Here is a 16,276-nt window from a genome sequence, read left to right on the forward strand (position 1 = left end):
TTATATCCATAGATACATACATATATTTATATATCCATATATCCATCCAGCCATCCAGCCATATACCCATCCATATATCATTTTATATAACCATCCATCCATCCATCCATCCATCCATCCATCCATACATCCATCCATCCATATATCCATCCATCTACCCATCCATCCATATATGCATATATCCATCCATCCATCCTTATATCCATATATCCATACATATATCCATATATCCATCTATCTATCTATCCATCCATCCATCCATCCATTCATCCATCCATATATCCATATATACATCCATCCATCCATATATCCATCCATCCATATATCTATCCATCCATCGATATATCCATCCACCCATGTATCCATATATTCATCCATCCATCCATCCATCCATCCATCTATCCATATATCTTCCATATATCCATTTATCAATCCATCCATCTATCCACCCATCAATATATCAATCCATATATCCATCCATATATCCATCCATCCATATATCCATCCATCTATCCATATATCTTCCATATATCCATTTATCCATCCATCCATCTATCCATACATAAATCTATATATCCATCCATATATCCATCCATCCAACCCATCCATCTATCCATCCATTCATCCATCCATATATCCATCTATCCATCCATTCATCTATCCATCCATCCATCTACCCATCCATCCATATATCCATCCATATATCCATCCATATATCCATCCATATATCCATATATCCATATATCCATCAATCCATATATCCATCCATATATACATCCATCCATATATCCATTCATCCATCCATCCATATATCAATCTATCCAACCATCCTTCCATCTATATATCCATCCATCAATCCATCCATCCATATGTCCTTCTATCCATCCATCCATCCATCCATCCATCCATCCATATATTCATCCCTCCATATATCCATATATCCATCCATATTTCCAACCTTATATCCATCCATATATCCATCCATTCATATATCAATCCATATATCGATCCATCCATATATGCATTCATCCATCCATATATCCATCCTTCCATTCATCAATCAATATATCCATATATCCATCCATACATCGATATATCCAACCTTATATCCATCCATCCATCCATATAACCATCCATCCATATATCCAAATATCCGTCCATCCATCCATATATCCATCCATCTATATATATACACACACACACACACATATATATATATATATATATATATATATATATATATATATATATATATATATATATATATATATATATATATATATATATATATATATATATATATCAGTCCATATATCCTTCCATATATCCATCCATATATCCAAATATCCATCCATTCATCCATCCATATATCCATCTATCCATCCATTCATCTATCCATCCATCCATCTACCCATCCATCCATATATCCATCCATATATCCATCCATATATCCATATATCCATATATCCATCAATCCATATATCCATCCATATATACATCCATCCATATATCCATTCATCCATCCATCCATATATCAATCTATCCAACCATCCTTCCATCTATATATCCATCCATCAATCCATCCATCCATATGTCCTTCTATCCATCCATCCATCCATCCATCCATCCATATATTCATCCCTCCATATATCCATATATCCATCCATATTTCCAACCTTATATCCATCCATATATCCATCCATTCATATATCAATCCATATATCGATCCATCCATATATGCATTCATCCATCCATATATCCATCCTTCCATTCATCAATCAATATATCCATATATCCATCCATACATCGATATATCCAACCTTATATCCATCCATCCATCCATATAACCATCCATCCATATATCCAAATATCCGTCCATCCATCCATATATCCATCCATCTATATATATACACACACACACACACATATATATATATATATATATATATATATATATCAGTCCATATATCCTTCCATATATCCATCCATATATCCAAATATCCATCCATCCATGTATCCATCCATATATCCATCCATATATTCATATATCCATCCTTATATCCATATATATATCCATCAATATATCCATATATATATATCGATCCATATATCCATCTATCTATCCATCCATCAATCCATCCATCCATCAATCTATCAATCCATCCATCCATATATCCATCCATCCATCCTTATATCCATATATCCATACATATATTTATATATCCATATATCCATCTAGCCATATTGTTGTAAATAAACCAGCAATTATGTTAAGCATTCGCTGAAGACATGCTATTGTGTCTTCATTCTAGTTTTCCCGCTCATACTCGAAAATACGGCCAGACTCCATTTTGTTTTCTGGCGTCCATCTTAACCCCTTAAGTGCTGATGACGGAACCGCTCCGTCATCAGCTGCGGGTGCGCTGTGCGGATGACGGAGCGGTTCCGTTATGGCCCGCGCGCTGCTCATGCGCGGCATCAATTCCGCGCCTGCGTTGAGCATTCTATTGAGCGGCTGGCCATGACGGAACCGCTCCATCATAAGCACTGCGCCACCGACGCTGGTGACGGAGCGGTTCCGTCACCAGCATGCGGCCGCCGCGCGGTCGCCCCACCCCCTTAGCACTGCGGCGGAATAGCCGCCGCAGTGAAGGGGTTAAATGCTACACTCCGCCATGTGCTCTCCACGAGGCAAGTCCTACCTCACTGACCGTCACCCCTGGAGTTTGCCCAGCAACATGCTATAAATAGTTCCAGCTTGCCTAGCGCATGCCCAGTGCGTGTAACATCTGTTTCTGCTTTAAGGGGATTGGAATGTGCATTCGAGGGGCTTCATGAACCGTTAACTCCACCCATGTATCGATCATGTTTAAGAAATGTCCATATATGGTTGTAAATCATGCTTTTTGAGTTGTAACTGCCTACTTATGAGCCCCTTCTTTGTGTTTAAAAGGGGACCGCATGTCCGAGTTCTTTGTGCTACCTTGTACAATACTGTATTGTGTTGTGTGGGCTGTAGTACCACCTTTAAAGGTTTATTAAACTATGTTTTTGTATTTTCAGTTTCCGTGCCAATTTCTTATGTAGTCTGAGGACTTTGCGTACAGAAGGGCGAACCCTTTCGCACTCACGGGCCTTGCTGAGGCCTGTATTCATCAATATATCCATCCATATATCCATCCATCCACCCATCCATCCATATATCCGTCCAAACATCCATCCATCCATCCATCCATCCATCCATCCATCCATCCATCCATCCATCCATCCATCCATCCATCCATCCATCCATCCATCCATCCATCCATATAAATCCATCCATCCATATATCCATCCATCCATATATCCATCATCCATTTACCCATCCATCCATCCATATATCCAAATATCCATCCATCCATCCATCCATCCATCCATCCATCCATCCATCCATATATCCATCCATCCTCATCCACCTATCCATCCTCAACCATCCATATATCCATACATCCACATATCCATCAATCCATATATCCATCTATCCACAAATCCATTCATCCATATATACATCCATCCTTATATACATCCATCAAACCATATATCCATATATACATCCATATATCCATCCACCCATCTACCCGTCCATATATCCATCTATCCATCCATCCATCCATCCATCATCCATCTATCCATCCATCCATCCACCCCTCCGTATAGCCATCTATCCATCCATCCATATATCCATATATACATCCTTCCATACATCCATCCATATATCCATATATACATCCTTCCATACATCCATCCATATGTCCATCCATCCATCCATATATCCATCCATGCATCCATCCATGCATCCATATATCAACCCATCCATATATCCATCCATATATTCATCAATATATTCATCTATCCATATATCTATTCATCCATCCATATATCCATTCATATTCCCATCCATCCATCCATCCACATATCCATCCATTCATATATACATTCATACATCGATCCATATATACATTCATATATTCATCCATCCATTTATACATCCATCCAAATATCCATCCATCCATATATCCATCCATCCATCCATATATCTCCCAAACATCCATCCATCCATTCCTTTATGCATCTATCCATATATCCATCCATATATCCATCCATCCATATATCCATCCAAACATCCATCCATCCTTCATTTATGCATCCATCCATCCATATATCCATCCAAACATCCATCCATCCATATAGCCATCCATATATCTATCCATCCATCCATCCATCCATCCATCCAACCATCCATCCATCCTTCCATCCATCCATCCATCCATCCATCCATCCATCCATCCATCCATCCATCCATCCATCCATCCATCCATCAATCCATCCATCCATCCACCCATATATTCATATATCCACCCATCCATCATTAAATCCATATATATATATATACAGACGATATTCTCCCCCAAGACTTTATAAATCTCCCCAGGAAGACCGTCTGGGCCAGATGCTTTCCATTTTTTTACCTGTCGTATTGCTTCCTTTACTTCTACCTCCGTTATTGCATTCTCTTAACTGTTGCTCTGTATTGTTGATAAGGTTGGGAGCAATATTCCTTCCAGCCACGTATTTCGTGCCGTCTGGTCATCTGGTAACTCTTCCCTGTAGATTATCTAAAAGAATGCATAAAAGGCTTTACCTATCTCCTGACTAGATGTCCTTGGTGCCGCCTCCCCTTCCACCTTGATTTCTCTGATATGTTTCAGAGCTTGGTCAGATTTAATTTTCCTTGCCAATACTCTTCCCGCGGCCTCTCCAAACTCGAAATGGGAAATCTTGCTTGCTTTCCATCTTTTATTAGCCCTCTCTTGTAGGATACTTTCTAGTTGGAGCTTTAACTCAGCCAATTTTGACTGCTCCTCAGGAGAACCTAAAGACTAACCTAGATTGAACTCAATGCCCTTCATTTCCTGTTCCAAACTATCTATCATATCTTTATATTTTTGACTCCGATATGAGGACCTACTTGTGATGCAACCCCTTATAAAGACCTTAAAGGCCTCCCAGACCACTGCTGGAGAGGAGGACTCGAGATTAATTTAAAAAAAAGCAGTTGTCTCAGTGACCAGGAAGTTCACTTCACCTTCCTCAAGTAGGAGTGTACGGTCAAAAGACCAAGAAGGATGTTCCCTCCTACTGTCGGTTCTAAGTGAGAAAACAAGAGCCGAATGGTCTGACAGGTGAGATGGGAGATAATCTATCGCTATTAAAGTGTTTTTCAAATTGTAAGTAAACAGAGCGTAGTCGATTCTGGATGAATGCCTGAAACGACTATTCCGATAGGAAACCCCCAATTTACTGCCTGCTCTTTCCCGCCATGGGTCCGCCAGGCCTAGCTGAGTCATGATAGCTATAAGAGTTCGCCTAGACTTTGGTGAACTACAGGCCCTGGAATTTGCTGATATATCTAACTTAGGATTCAGCACAATATTAAAATCGCCCATCCAAATCACCGGATCCTGAAAAAGTAGCAGGTGATTTCTGACGGCGTCCATATGCGATAGATTATCTGAATTTGGGCCATATTAGCCCACCAAGGTGTGTCGTTGACCCACCAACTGAACTCTCAATATCAGCCATCTCCCTGTGTGGTCCTCTATAGACTCCAAGATTTGGGCTATAGCAGCTCTTTTAAAAATAAATATAACCCCCCTAAAATTGGCATTATGATCAGTAGAGCAGAATTTATCAACCCATTTCTGTTTTTTGAAAATCTCCACTGCCTCTCTTTTAAGAAGATGTGACTCTTGAATGGCAATGATTTGCGCAGGGGAGTCCCTCAGATACTGCCTTATGCGCTCCCGACTTCTTCTCACTCGCAAACCATTGACATTCCAGGACATATAGTGGAGTGCAGTCATGGTACCACCACTACCCCCCTCACATCAACCTTTCCCAACAACTCCTGCGGGAATCCTAAGATTTGCCATTCACATTTTTGATGTTGGACAGATGTCAGAGATAGCCCTTCTGCAAAATAGGAGGCAGACTTATGAGGATTTTTTGCTTTTTTTCCCCTCCCCCCCTGCTCCCACCATCCCCAGGAAAACCCTCCCCTACTTACTCTGACCTGGTGGATGGCCAGATTTACACCCACAACGGCTCTCCAACCTCACCTCCACCCTGCTAGTATAGTCTGTCGACAGACTCCAAACCAGTATGGCTGTTAAGAGGGAACTTAATTTGTGGTATCAGAGGACCCTTATAAGGTGCAGGGAATACAGAGAGTGTATTATTCTTGCTATTATTATTATTACCACTCCTCTTTACCTGCACCTTTGGTTATACACATATTCATAAATATATGTGCATATAAACATATATATATTCACAGAAAAAACCATAGGTTTTAGGCCATATATAGTTAGGGATTTGCATTTACAAAACCTTATTTTACTCGCATAAAACCATTGAAATTCGCATATATAGTTAGATGCGCTAACTATATATCGCGCACCCGCAATCCACTGCTGATGAGTCACATATTACATCATTCATGACATGGTCAGTGACATCACTGATGACATCACTGATGACATCACTGATGAGAACACCCAGAGACTGTATGTTTCTGTAAAGTTAAAATATGTCTTACATATTGAAGAATGAGTGGATGTATAAGTGTCTGGATGAAGGATTTAGTAGGTGCATGACTGACTGTATGAGTGAGTGATTAAATGTGTCTCACTGAGTGCATGGGTTAGTGACTAAACTGTCTTAATTAGTGCATTATTATGTCTGTTGTTCTGTAAACTGCTGCATGTGTTAATCAGTAGCTATATGAGTAACTATATGGGTTATTGATTGGTTGCCCAAGTATTTGTATGGGAGAGTGAGTGTGTGTGTGGGGGTGGCTGGGAGGTGTGTGACTCTGTGCATACATGTGTGAACAGTTTATTCACTAGATCTATGGGTTCAAAACTGCATGTGGAAACAGCTGTATGGGTGGTTGACTGTGTACGAGTGTATTGGTGAGTGAATGGATATCTCAGTGCTACATGTCAAAGTAAGTACATATGTAAAACACAGTGCATGTGAAAGTTCACATATATAAATTACTGTGCATAAGAGCCAGTGAATGTGTGAGTGGCTGTATGGATTATTGTGAACTTGTATCAGGGATTGTATAAAAGAGTAAATATGTGTTAGTATATGTTTCAATAAGTAGGGTGTGTATAACTGTATAGTTGAGGATATGGAGGTGTGATTGATTCAGTGCATGACTGACTAGGTGTGTGAATAACTCCATGGATGAGTGACAGTCTGTGAGTGTCTGTTTACTCTGAGTGTATCTAAGGTTATATTAGAGTCTGAAGAGGTTGATCGTATTATCACATGATTGATGTCATCAGTGATGTCGTCAGTGATGTCATTTGAGTTGTCATCAGTGATGTCATTTGAGTTGTCATCAGTGATGTCATCAGTGATGTCACTGACCATGTCATGAATGATGTAATATGTGACATCATCAGCAGTGGATTGTGGGTGCGCAATATATAGTTAGCGCATCTAACTATATATGCGAATTTCAATGGTTTTATGCGAGTAAAATAAGGTTTTTAGAAATGCAAATCCCTAACTATATATGGCCTAAAACCTATGTTTTTTTTCTGTGAATTTCAATGGTTTTTTAATACCAAATATCAAATGCTGTCAAATGTCAAGTACATGATAGGTAAAAACATTTTCGTGTTTATGCACACTGATGTGCTTTGAACGCGCCCCCCCCCTCTTTTCTCTTAGCAGTACTCTCTCTTTGCAGATAGTGAAGGGTAGTTAACGCAGGCCTTTGCCCCCGTTGTAATCCGTCGTACCTGCTTCTCTCTCTATTTAATTGATTGCTATCCAAGCATTTACTGTTTTAGAATTGGTTTTCTTTGGTTCATTCTGTATTTGCAAACAAGCACAGAGTCGCAATACTCTGTTTAGTCTTTGCAGATAGTGAAAAATAGTTTAAAAAAACAAAAGAAATCGAGCAAAATCAGTAACCCACTAATGGGATCTGTTTTTGACCTCGCTAAAATAGAAACATTAAGAACAACCCCTCATGAGAAATACGAAACTAGTAAGATGAACTTAGCTGCACACCATGATGGCTGCAAGACAGCTCGACTCTGCTGCCCACCCCACCCCACCCAAAATAACGACAAACCCTATGCAAATATTATAAATATATACAACACACCAGCAAAGTAACAGGGTAAAACATTTTATTAAATAACTATTTACATAACTATTTTATACTTTTTGTTGCCCGATCCGGCTAGCTCAATCGATTGAGCATGAAACTCATGCACTCTGATAGCAAGCGTTGCTGCTGATTCTATGCAGACCAAAACTGGTTTTCAGTTTGTACATTCTTCTACATTTTTCCATCCAAGGCTGGTTGACAGTTTGTAGAACGATGGCTTCAGATTTTCAACATACGGTGTGGTGGCGCGGACTGGGAGGGGGCGCTTGGCTCCTGCCCCCTCCCCAAGTAAGATTTTCATACGTGAGTGTACGTTCATGGTTTTGGTCCCTGAGTTGCTTCGATGTCACTGCCATGCTCAAATGGCATAAGTCCTGGATGTTGGGTGCCATAGTTCAGAGTTCTGAGCAGCGCTTGTAACACTGTCTGAAGCTTATTTGCACCTACTGCAGCTTCACTATTCTCAAAGTAAGTGAGGGCCGTTTGTGGACCTGACTGCATTGTTAAACAATGTGATGCGGTGCCTCCCTGAACCGCTTGACGGAGGCCCCCGAGGGGCGGTGAGATGGCACTTAGCTCCTGCCCCCTCCCCAAGTCGTGTTGCCCTGGTGTGGCCTGAGATCGCCCCCGACATAGGCGGCCGGCTCCCCGGGTCCGGCGGAACTTTTTGCCTTTTGATGACTCTTCCATTCTGGACCTTGTCCCACAATCTGTTTGACCTGAAGACACGCTGTAGTGGGGCGCCCCTTTACGGTTTCAGTTGCCATTCCGCCCGCTTTTGCTACACTGTGCCTCTTCCGCCATTCAGCTGTTTACCGCCCGCTCTTGCGACTACAGCGTCTCGCTCACCATGTAGTTGAGTTGCTCCCGCTCTTGCGATGCAACGATAGGCGGCTGCCACAGGACTCTCAAAATGGCGGCCGGGTCTTCAGATTTGGGCGTGGTCCACTAAAATGGCCCTGGGACACCTTGGAACTCGGACGCTTGCCTGATAGGGCTTGGGTCCCATTCTTGAAAGCGTCCCCTCAGCCTTGAAGATTCTACAAAAGTCTTGGGGGCCCCCGACTCCCACAGGCTTCTGGTGGGGAGCGGCTGCCATGATTGCTCGTGGAATGGCCACGACTGAGCTACGAGATGGTGGTGCTCTCATGCTGACGCCAGCTTCAGTCTGAAACATCCAGAAACACTGTAGACTAAAAATTCGATCAGTTCCGGTAGCGCCCCAACATGACCCGGTAGAGAAGAACTTGCCCTCCCCTCTTTGACTGATGGTTCTTGTTGCCTGTCCCTTCTGTTGTCATTTAACAGAACTTTTTAGACTGCTGAAAGGGGTTGTGTTCCGAACGCTGGTTGGTGGAGACATTTTGACTATATTCTGGACCTACGTTGTCGCGTAATGCGTTATATGACACGCCGCGTTAGCGCACCTGGAAGTGCTCCGGTGCGCGAAGCGCAGCTTCCCGGAAGCGATCCGGGGCGCGGCGCGCAGCGCGTAACGTAAGCATAACAGGTCATGTGACTTGTTAATAAAACTTTTCATTGGTTCATTTTACTTTTGTTATTTTAATGATGAAAGGCTTGGTCATATGAGCTAAAAATTACGCTTTTTATTGGTTTCGAACATTATTTTTTCTTAAACATATATGTTATAATGTTCCAGGCTAATGTACTTTCCCGGAAAATTTACAACTGTCCTGCAAGTAAAATATATTCCTTTTTCGAGAAAAAGGGTGTTTCTTCGTCCCATGACGGAGCCGTTGAGTAAAAGAGGCTCGGCCTGCTGTCTTAGTCGCCGATACGCCTGATTATCAGATTCTTAACAATCACTTTATGTTGCAGGAGTGGAAAACATAACTGCCCTTGACCATTTATCTTTACTGCGTTCCTGCGTATTATACCTTTTATCCGTCATGTAATTGGACTGCTTTATTTAACTTGCCTTTTACTGATTCGAAAACAGTGACTAAAATTAAAAACTGTACAAATGTAAATACTACTACCATGTTTTGTTTTAAAAACCTTTATTGTGAAAATGTCAGTATACAAATACGGGCCTATAACCACGTGGGCCGGCCACGGAGCAAACTGAAATCGTATATGATGAGGAGACATTTACATTGTAGAGGAACGTAACGAGCGGGCCATTAGGTTGCAAGAACTAAGGTGTCTAACAGTTGCGGAATCGGTGGACGTACATTTTGTAATTAAAATACGACAGGGCCACTTTCAATAAAATTATCTAGATATACATTTGCGGGCAAGTACCATGGGTGACGTTAATTCGAACTTTCAATAGTACAGTAATCAATAACACATCAGAACTTAATATCAATAGGGATGTCGAAATATTCAATCATTTCTCGTCCCCGCCCGCCATGTGCATCAAAACTGCATTCATATCTCGTGATATCAAGGTTGTTCAACCAGTACACAACAAGGAGTTACGAGTCCCATTTATACCGGCGCCATTTTGGGCGAGGCCGGGCAGGTCCAGGATATAGTCAAAATGTCTCCAACAACCATCGGCCAGACCAGAACCCCTTTCGGCCCTTTATGCTACAAGATGGTGTCTTCCATTCAGAAAATATTGTTGGCAGCATTTTGAAAGGAAAGATAAACAGCCGTTCTCCTAGTGAGTCTCACATTGTTAAATTTAGGAAGAATGTTGAAGAGTAGTATGTTGAAAATCTGAAGCCATTGTTCTACAAACTCTCAACCAGCCTTGGATGGAAAAAAAAATCCTGAAGAATGTACAAACTGAAAACCAATTTTTGTCTGTATAGCATCAACAACAACGCTTGACTCAGCTTTGTGTGAAGCCGCCATTTTGATTCAATCAATAACGTCCCCCTGCACACATTCAGGGACCAGGTCGTGTCTTCAGGTCAAACGGATTGTGGGACAAGATACAGAAAGGAAAAGGAAAAAAGTTCCGCCAGACCCCGGGAGCCGGCCGCCTATGTCATGGGCGATCTTTGGCCACACCAGGGCGATAGTGAAGCTGCAGCAGGTGCAAATAAGCTTCAGACAGTGTTACAAGCACTGCTCAGAACTCTCAACTATGACACCACCTCGGTGCCATCCGGATCTTGGCGCCTTGTGCTGGTTCCGGCCTATTCACACATCGGTCCGTTACTGACACCACCTCACAGGCCAACGGGGCACCCCACGCCGACTTTCGGCGCAGCATTGTAAGATGGCCACACCAGTGCGGCAACTTGCTAAACACCACCTCGGTGCCATCCAGATCTCGGCGCATTGTGCTGCCTTCGGCCTACTGTAGCCGCAAGTGCGAACGCAACTCAACTGGATAGCGAGTGAAACACCAAGGGGCACCCCACTGCAGCCGAGGAGCCTCCATCTTGGGGGCGACGCACAGCATCACATTGCTTTCCAATGCAGTCAGATCCTCAAACAGCCCCCACTGACTGACGCGACCTCACAGGCCAACGGGGCGCCCCACGCCGACTTTCGGCGCAGCATTGTAGGATAGCCATACCAGTGCAGCAACTTGCTGGACACCACCTCAGTGCCATCCGTATCTTGGCGCGTTGTGCTGCCTTCGGCCTATTCGCACATCGGTCCGCTACTGACACCGCCTCACGTGCCAACGGATTTTCTACGCTTTTTATAGCCCTATGCCGCATAACAGGTCATGTGACTTGTTTATAAAACTTTTCATTGGTTCATTTTATTTTTGGTTTCCTAATGATGGAAGGCTTGGTCATATGACCTAAAAATAACACTTTTCATTGGTTTAGAATTTTTTTTTTTCCAAAACGATGAAAGCCCCACCTTGTTTCTGGATGTTTCAGACTGAAGCTGGCGTGGTCATTCCGCGAGCAATCATGGCAGCCGCTCCCCACCGGAAGCCTGCAGGAGTCGAGGGCCCCCAAGACTTTTGTAGAATCTTCACGGCTGAGGGGACGCTTTCGAGAATGGGGTCCAAGACCTAGCAGACAATCGTCCGAGTTCCAAGGTGTCCCAGGGCCATTTTAGTGGACCAGGCCCAAAAAGGAAAGAGCCTGCTGCCATTTTGAGAGTCCTGTGGCAGCCGCCTATCGCTGAACCGCAAGAGTAGGCGCAACTCAGCTGAATGGCGGATTTTGGCACAGTGTACCAAAAGCGGGCGGAATGGCAACTGAAACGGTAAAGGGGCGACCCACTACAGCACACGAGCCGCCACCTGGGGAGGCCCGTTCACGCCGCCTCCCCCCCCCTCCCCCGGGGCGCCCCACGCCGTTTTTCGGAGCAGCATTATAGGATACAAAAACCAGTGCGGCAGTTTACTGGACATCACCTGGGTGCCATCCACATTTAAGCGCGTTCTGCTGCCTTGGAACTATTCGCACAACAGACCGCTACTGACAAGGCCTCCCCAGGGACGCCCCACGCCATTTTTCGGAGCTGCATTGTAGGATACCAAAAACCAGTGCGGCACCCAGGTGACATCACCTGGGTGCCGTCCAGAACTCAGCTCGTTGTGCTGCCTTGGGACTATTCGCACAAAACACAGCTACTGACCATTGTTGCTTCTTTTTACAAAAAAAATGTTTAAATGTGTTTACTGTTTTTGTTGCGTTGTATATATTTATAAGTTATTAAAGTTTTATAATCCTACTACTTTGTTGAAGTGCTATATATTATTAATGTGACACATAATTGTAAAAACTTTGATGTACAAAGAGGCATCCCTGGAATCTTCCGCTTCAGGCTCGGTCCCACACACCCTCACAGTGAGAATCCCCTCCCCAAGCACAATACAGGATGGTTATCAGATAGTAGGAACCCGTATGGTGTGACGGATCTCATGGGGTGGGGGCCTTCATCTACTGTAACTCCTTTGAAGAGGGCTGATTCTCAAACATGCCAACATTTCAGAAGAGCAAAGTGGGAGATTTTTTTTTTAAAAATCGGGAGAATGGGGCCTTGAATTGGGTTATTGTCATGTGTGGGCTTTGGAAGTGTGCTGCTGCAGGATCGGACATTTCAAACTCAAATGCACGTTCTTTTTCTTACCTTTCCGAAGCATGGAGCACAATAGCAGGCAGAGAAAGGGTGATGCAAGTGTTGAACACTGCCTGGCCTGGCAAGTCGCTGGCAGTGCCCCCCCCGCCCCCCGCCCGCTCCTGAAACAGGGCACACACACCGCCGCCCGAGTACTTCACAGATCTTTAAAAGACCATGCGCTTGTTAATGAGGCTTAAATGGTTTATCACCCCTTCTAGAGCCCCTGCATCGGCCCTCTGACGTTTCCTGGAAGAATTAGCACGTTACACAATACCAAGCCCTGTCAGCTGAAACCCCCGAGGAATCGGGTTTTTGCTTGCAGGAATCGGGAGGCGGGAGACTAGCACTGAAATCGGTAGTCTCACGCCTGAATCGGGAGGGTTGGCATGTCAGGATTCTCTACAGCTGGGGCCATAAACTACATCCGCAGGGCTAGGTGATAGCCTGGGACCGGCCTGGACAATCGGACACAGAGGAATAGGAGTGTCAGAGGGTGCGGTAGTGAATAGGGTGAAAGGAAGGTGTCGGGCGGGCACGGGGTGTGATTCTCAGAGAAGAGCAGCGCAGATGGGGGGAGGTTTATGGACCATGCATGAGAGAGAGAGCGGGGTGACCAGTGCGTGGGGGAGATGCTTGCGAGGGTGGGGAGCCGTGCTGAGAATCGACGGTGTGCAGAGAGTGGGTCTGGTCAAGGCATCTAAAATGGCTGCCGTGCACGACAAAATTGTGGCATTGGAAAAAAGGCAAGATGGCGCAGACAATGTTTATCAATAATGATTAATTTATAACAATTATTTTTAACAAAATATTTAATCGCAGTGACAAAATGGCGGTCAACACTTCCTGATTTCCATCGAATCGAACGTTAACAGACGTCACGCAGCAAAAAAAATAAAACGCTCACGCACAACCGCTGGAAGACATGTATCAACATATATGAGCCTCCTCAGCCACCCTCAAAAAACATAAGGGATCAGGATACGTCTCCCGTACCCCGTTATACCCTGTAATTTAATTAAATCGAAACACAAAATGGCGAATTCCCGTTTCGCTACCAGTTTGCGGCCCGGTTCGTGATCCGGGAAGCGCTTCTACCGTGAAAAATCAATTTTTTTTTATTTTCCCCACGGGACCCTTTAATAACCCCAACATCATTCCTAGGGGGTCAAGAGGGGTCTACCTTGCCCCCTTTCATTAAATTCCCCCTTCGTTTTTCACCTCTTCTTGTCTCTCGATCCTACCGACAGACAAGATGGCGGCCACACCGGACTGTTTAGAATGTTGACAGACACCGGAGAGCCAATCAGCATCGCTTCGCAAAGCTCCGTGACGTGAAAAGTACGCGATCTGGAGCGCTATCTGGGACGCTGTCACAGATATATAAATTTTTTAAAACGTTAATTTCTCAAAATCCACTGGAGCACATATATTGAGACCCAGCAAAGGCACATCGGGCTAACAGTCCCTACAATTTTGCCAAGTTTCGTGCAAATCCATTCAGCCGTTCGAGCTAAAAGTGAGGCCAAACGCCCTATGGAAATTAACATGGGAAAAACGCGTTTTGGGACCCCCCTTTTTTCTCGGCCCCCCCTTGACGAAACCCCCCCAGATTTTCCAGGGCTGCTCAGAAATAAAATGTGCCATTTTCCTGAAAATTTCAGCCAATTCCGCCCACAAACGCCAAAGTTATTAGACATAGAATTTTCAAAAGTTCCATAGAGAATTAATCCTAACTATATATACCTACTGGCTATCGCCAGTAGGTTATATATATATATATATATATATATATATATATATATATATATATATATATATTACCTACTGGCGGTCGCCAGTAGGTATATATAGTTAGGATTTTTTCTCTATGGGATTTTTGAAAATTCTATGTCTAATAACTTTGGCGTTTGTGGACGGAATTGGCTGAAATTTTCAGGAAAATTGAACATTTTGTTTCTGAGCAGCCCCTGACAATTTGGGGGGGTTTCATCAAGGGGGGGCCGAGAAAAAAGGGGGGTCCCAAAACGCTTTTTTCCCATGTTAATTTCCATAGGGCGGTTGGCCTCACTTTTAGCTCGAACGGCTGAATGGATTTGCACGAAACTTGGCAAAATTGTAGGGACTGTTAGCCCGATGTGCCTTTGCTAGGTCTCAATATATGTGCTCCAGTGGATTTTGAGTAATTTAGGTTCAAAAAAAGATATATATCTGGGCGGAGCCTAACCACACATCTGATCTGATTGGCTGTCAGCACTTCATCCAAGAAGTGTTGGCAGCCATCTTGGGACCAATATACATGATAGCACCTCATTAAAAAGCATTGTAGTTAATAGAGGGTTTTAGGACTTTAGTTACATTATAAATCATTTGTTGATGGTACCATACTCGTTTTAGGAATTGTGGTGGGTTCTAAGGTGATTTTACCATGTGAAAAAACCTTCTGCTGTGATACCATGAATATTGTTTGAAAGAAAACTAATATCTCATGATTTTCCCACAGTGGTTTGGTAGGGGATCTATAAGCTAAACTGAAAGCATATTTTCTGTAAATTCACATTATCTTTCTCAGTCATGTGAAAATGAAGTCTGACATTCTCAGTAAAACATGTACATCCAACAAGGACAGAGACTGTCAGTTGATTCCTTTGTGTTCTACTGCAGCCTCCTAGAGTGTTCTAAGAGCCAAAGAGCTCAAATGTAGCCCAAATATCACCCAGATGTAGCCCAAGTATAGCCCAATGACAGAATGTCCCAGAGTGTTCTAAAGAACAACTAGAGCGCTAACAGTCCTACTTATTACAAAGGTATGGCACACCTGAAGCCATCTTGATTGGAATAAAGTGGTAACTCTTAAAACATTTAATTTAAAAAGAAACAACATGAGGGGGTATATTTTGCCATAGTAAGTATGATTAGTGCTGCAGAATGAAAAATTAGGGCACATTTTGAGTGACTTCTCAAATCCCTTTCTATTTCATTAAAACATTCTGACATGCAGTCTCCCAAAATGGCCACCAGAGACAAAAGAGCCCA

Source organism: Lissotriton vulgaris, chromosome 3_1 (genome assembly GCF_964263255.1).
Source record: "Lissotriton vulgaris chromosome 3_1, aLisVul1.2, whole genome shotgun sequence".
Classification (NCBI taxonomy): domain Eukaryota; kingdom Metazoa; phylum Chordata; class Amphibia; order Caudata; family Salamandridae; genus Lissotriton; species Lissotriton vulgaris.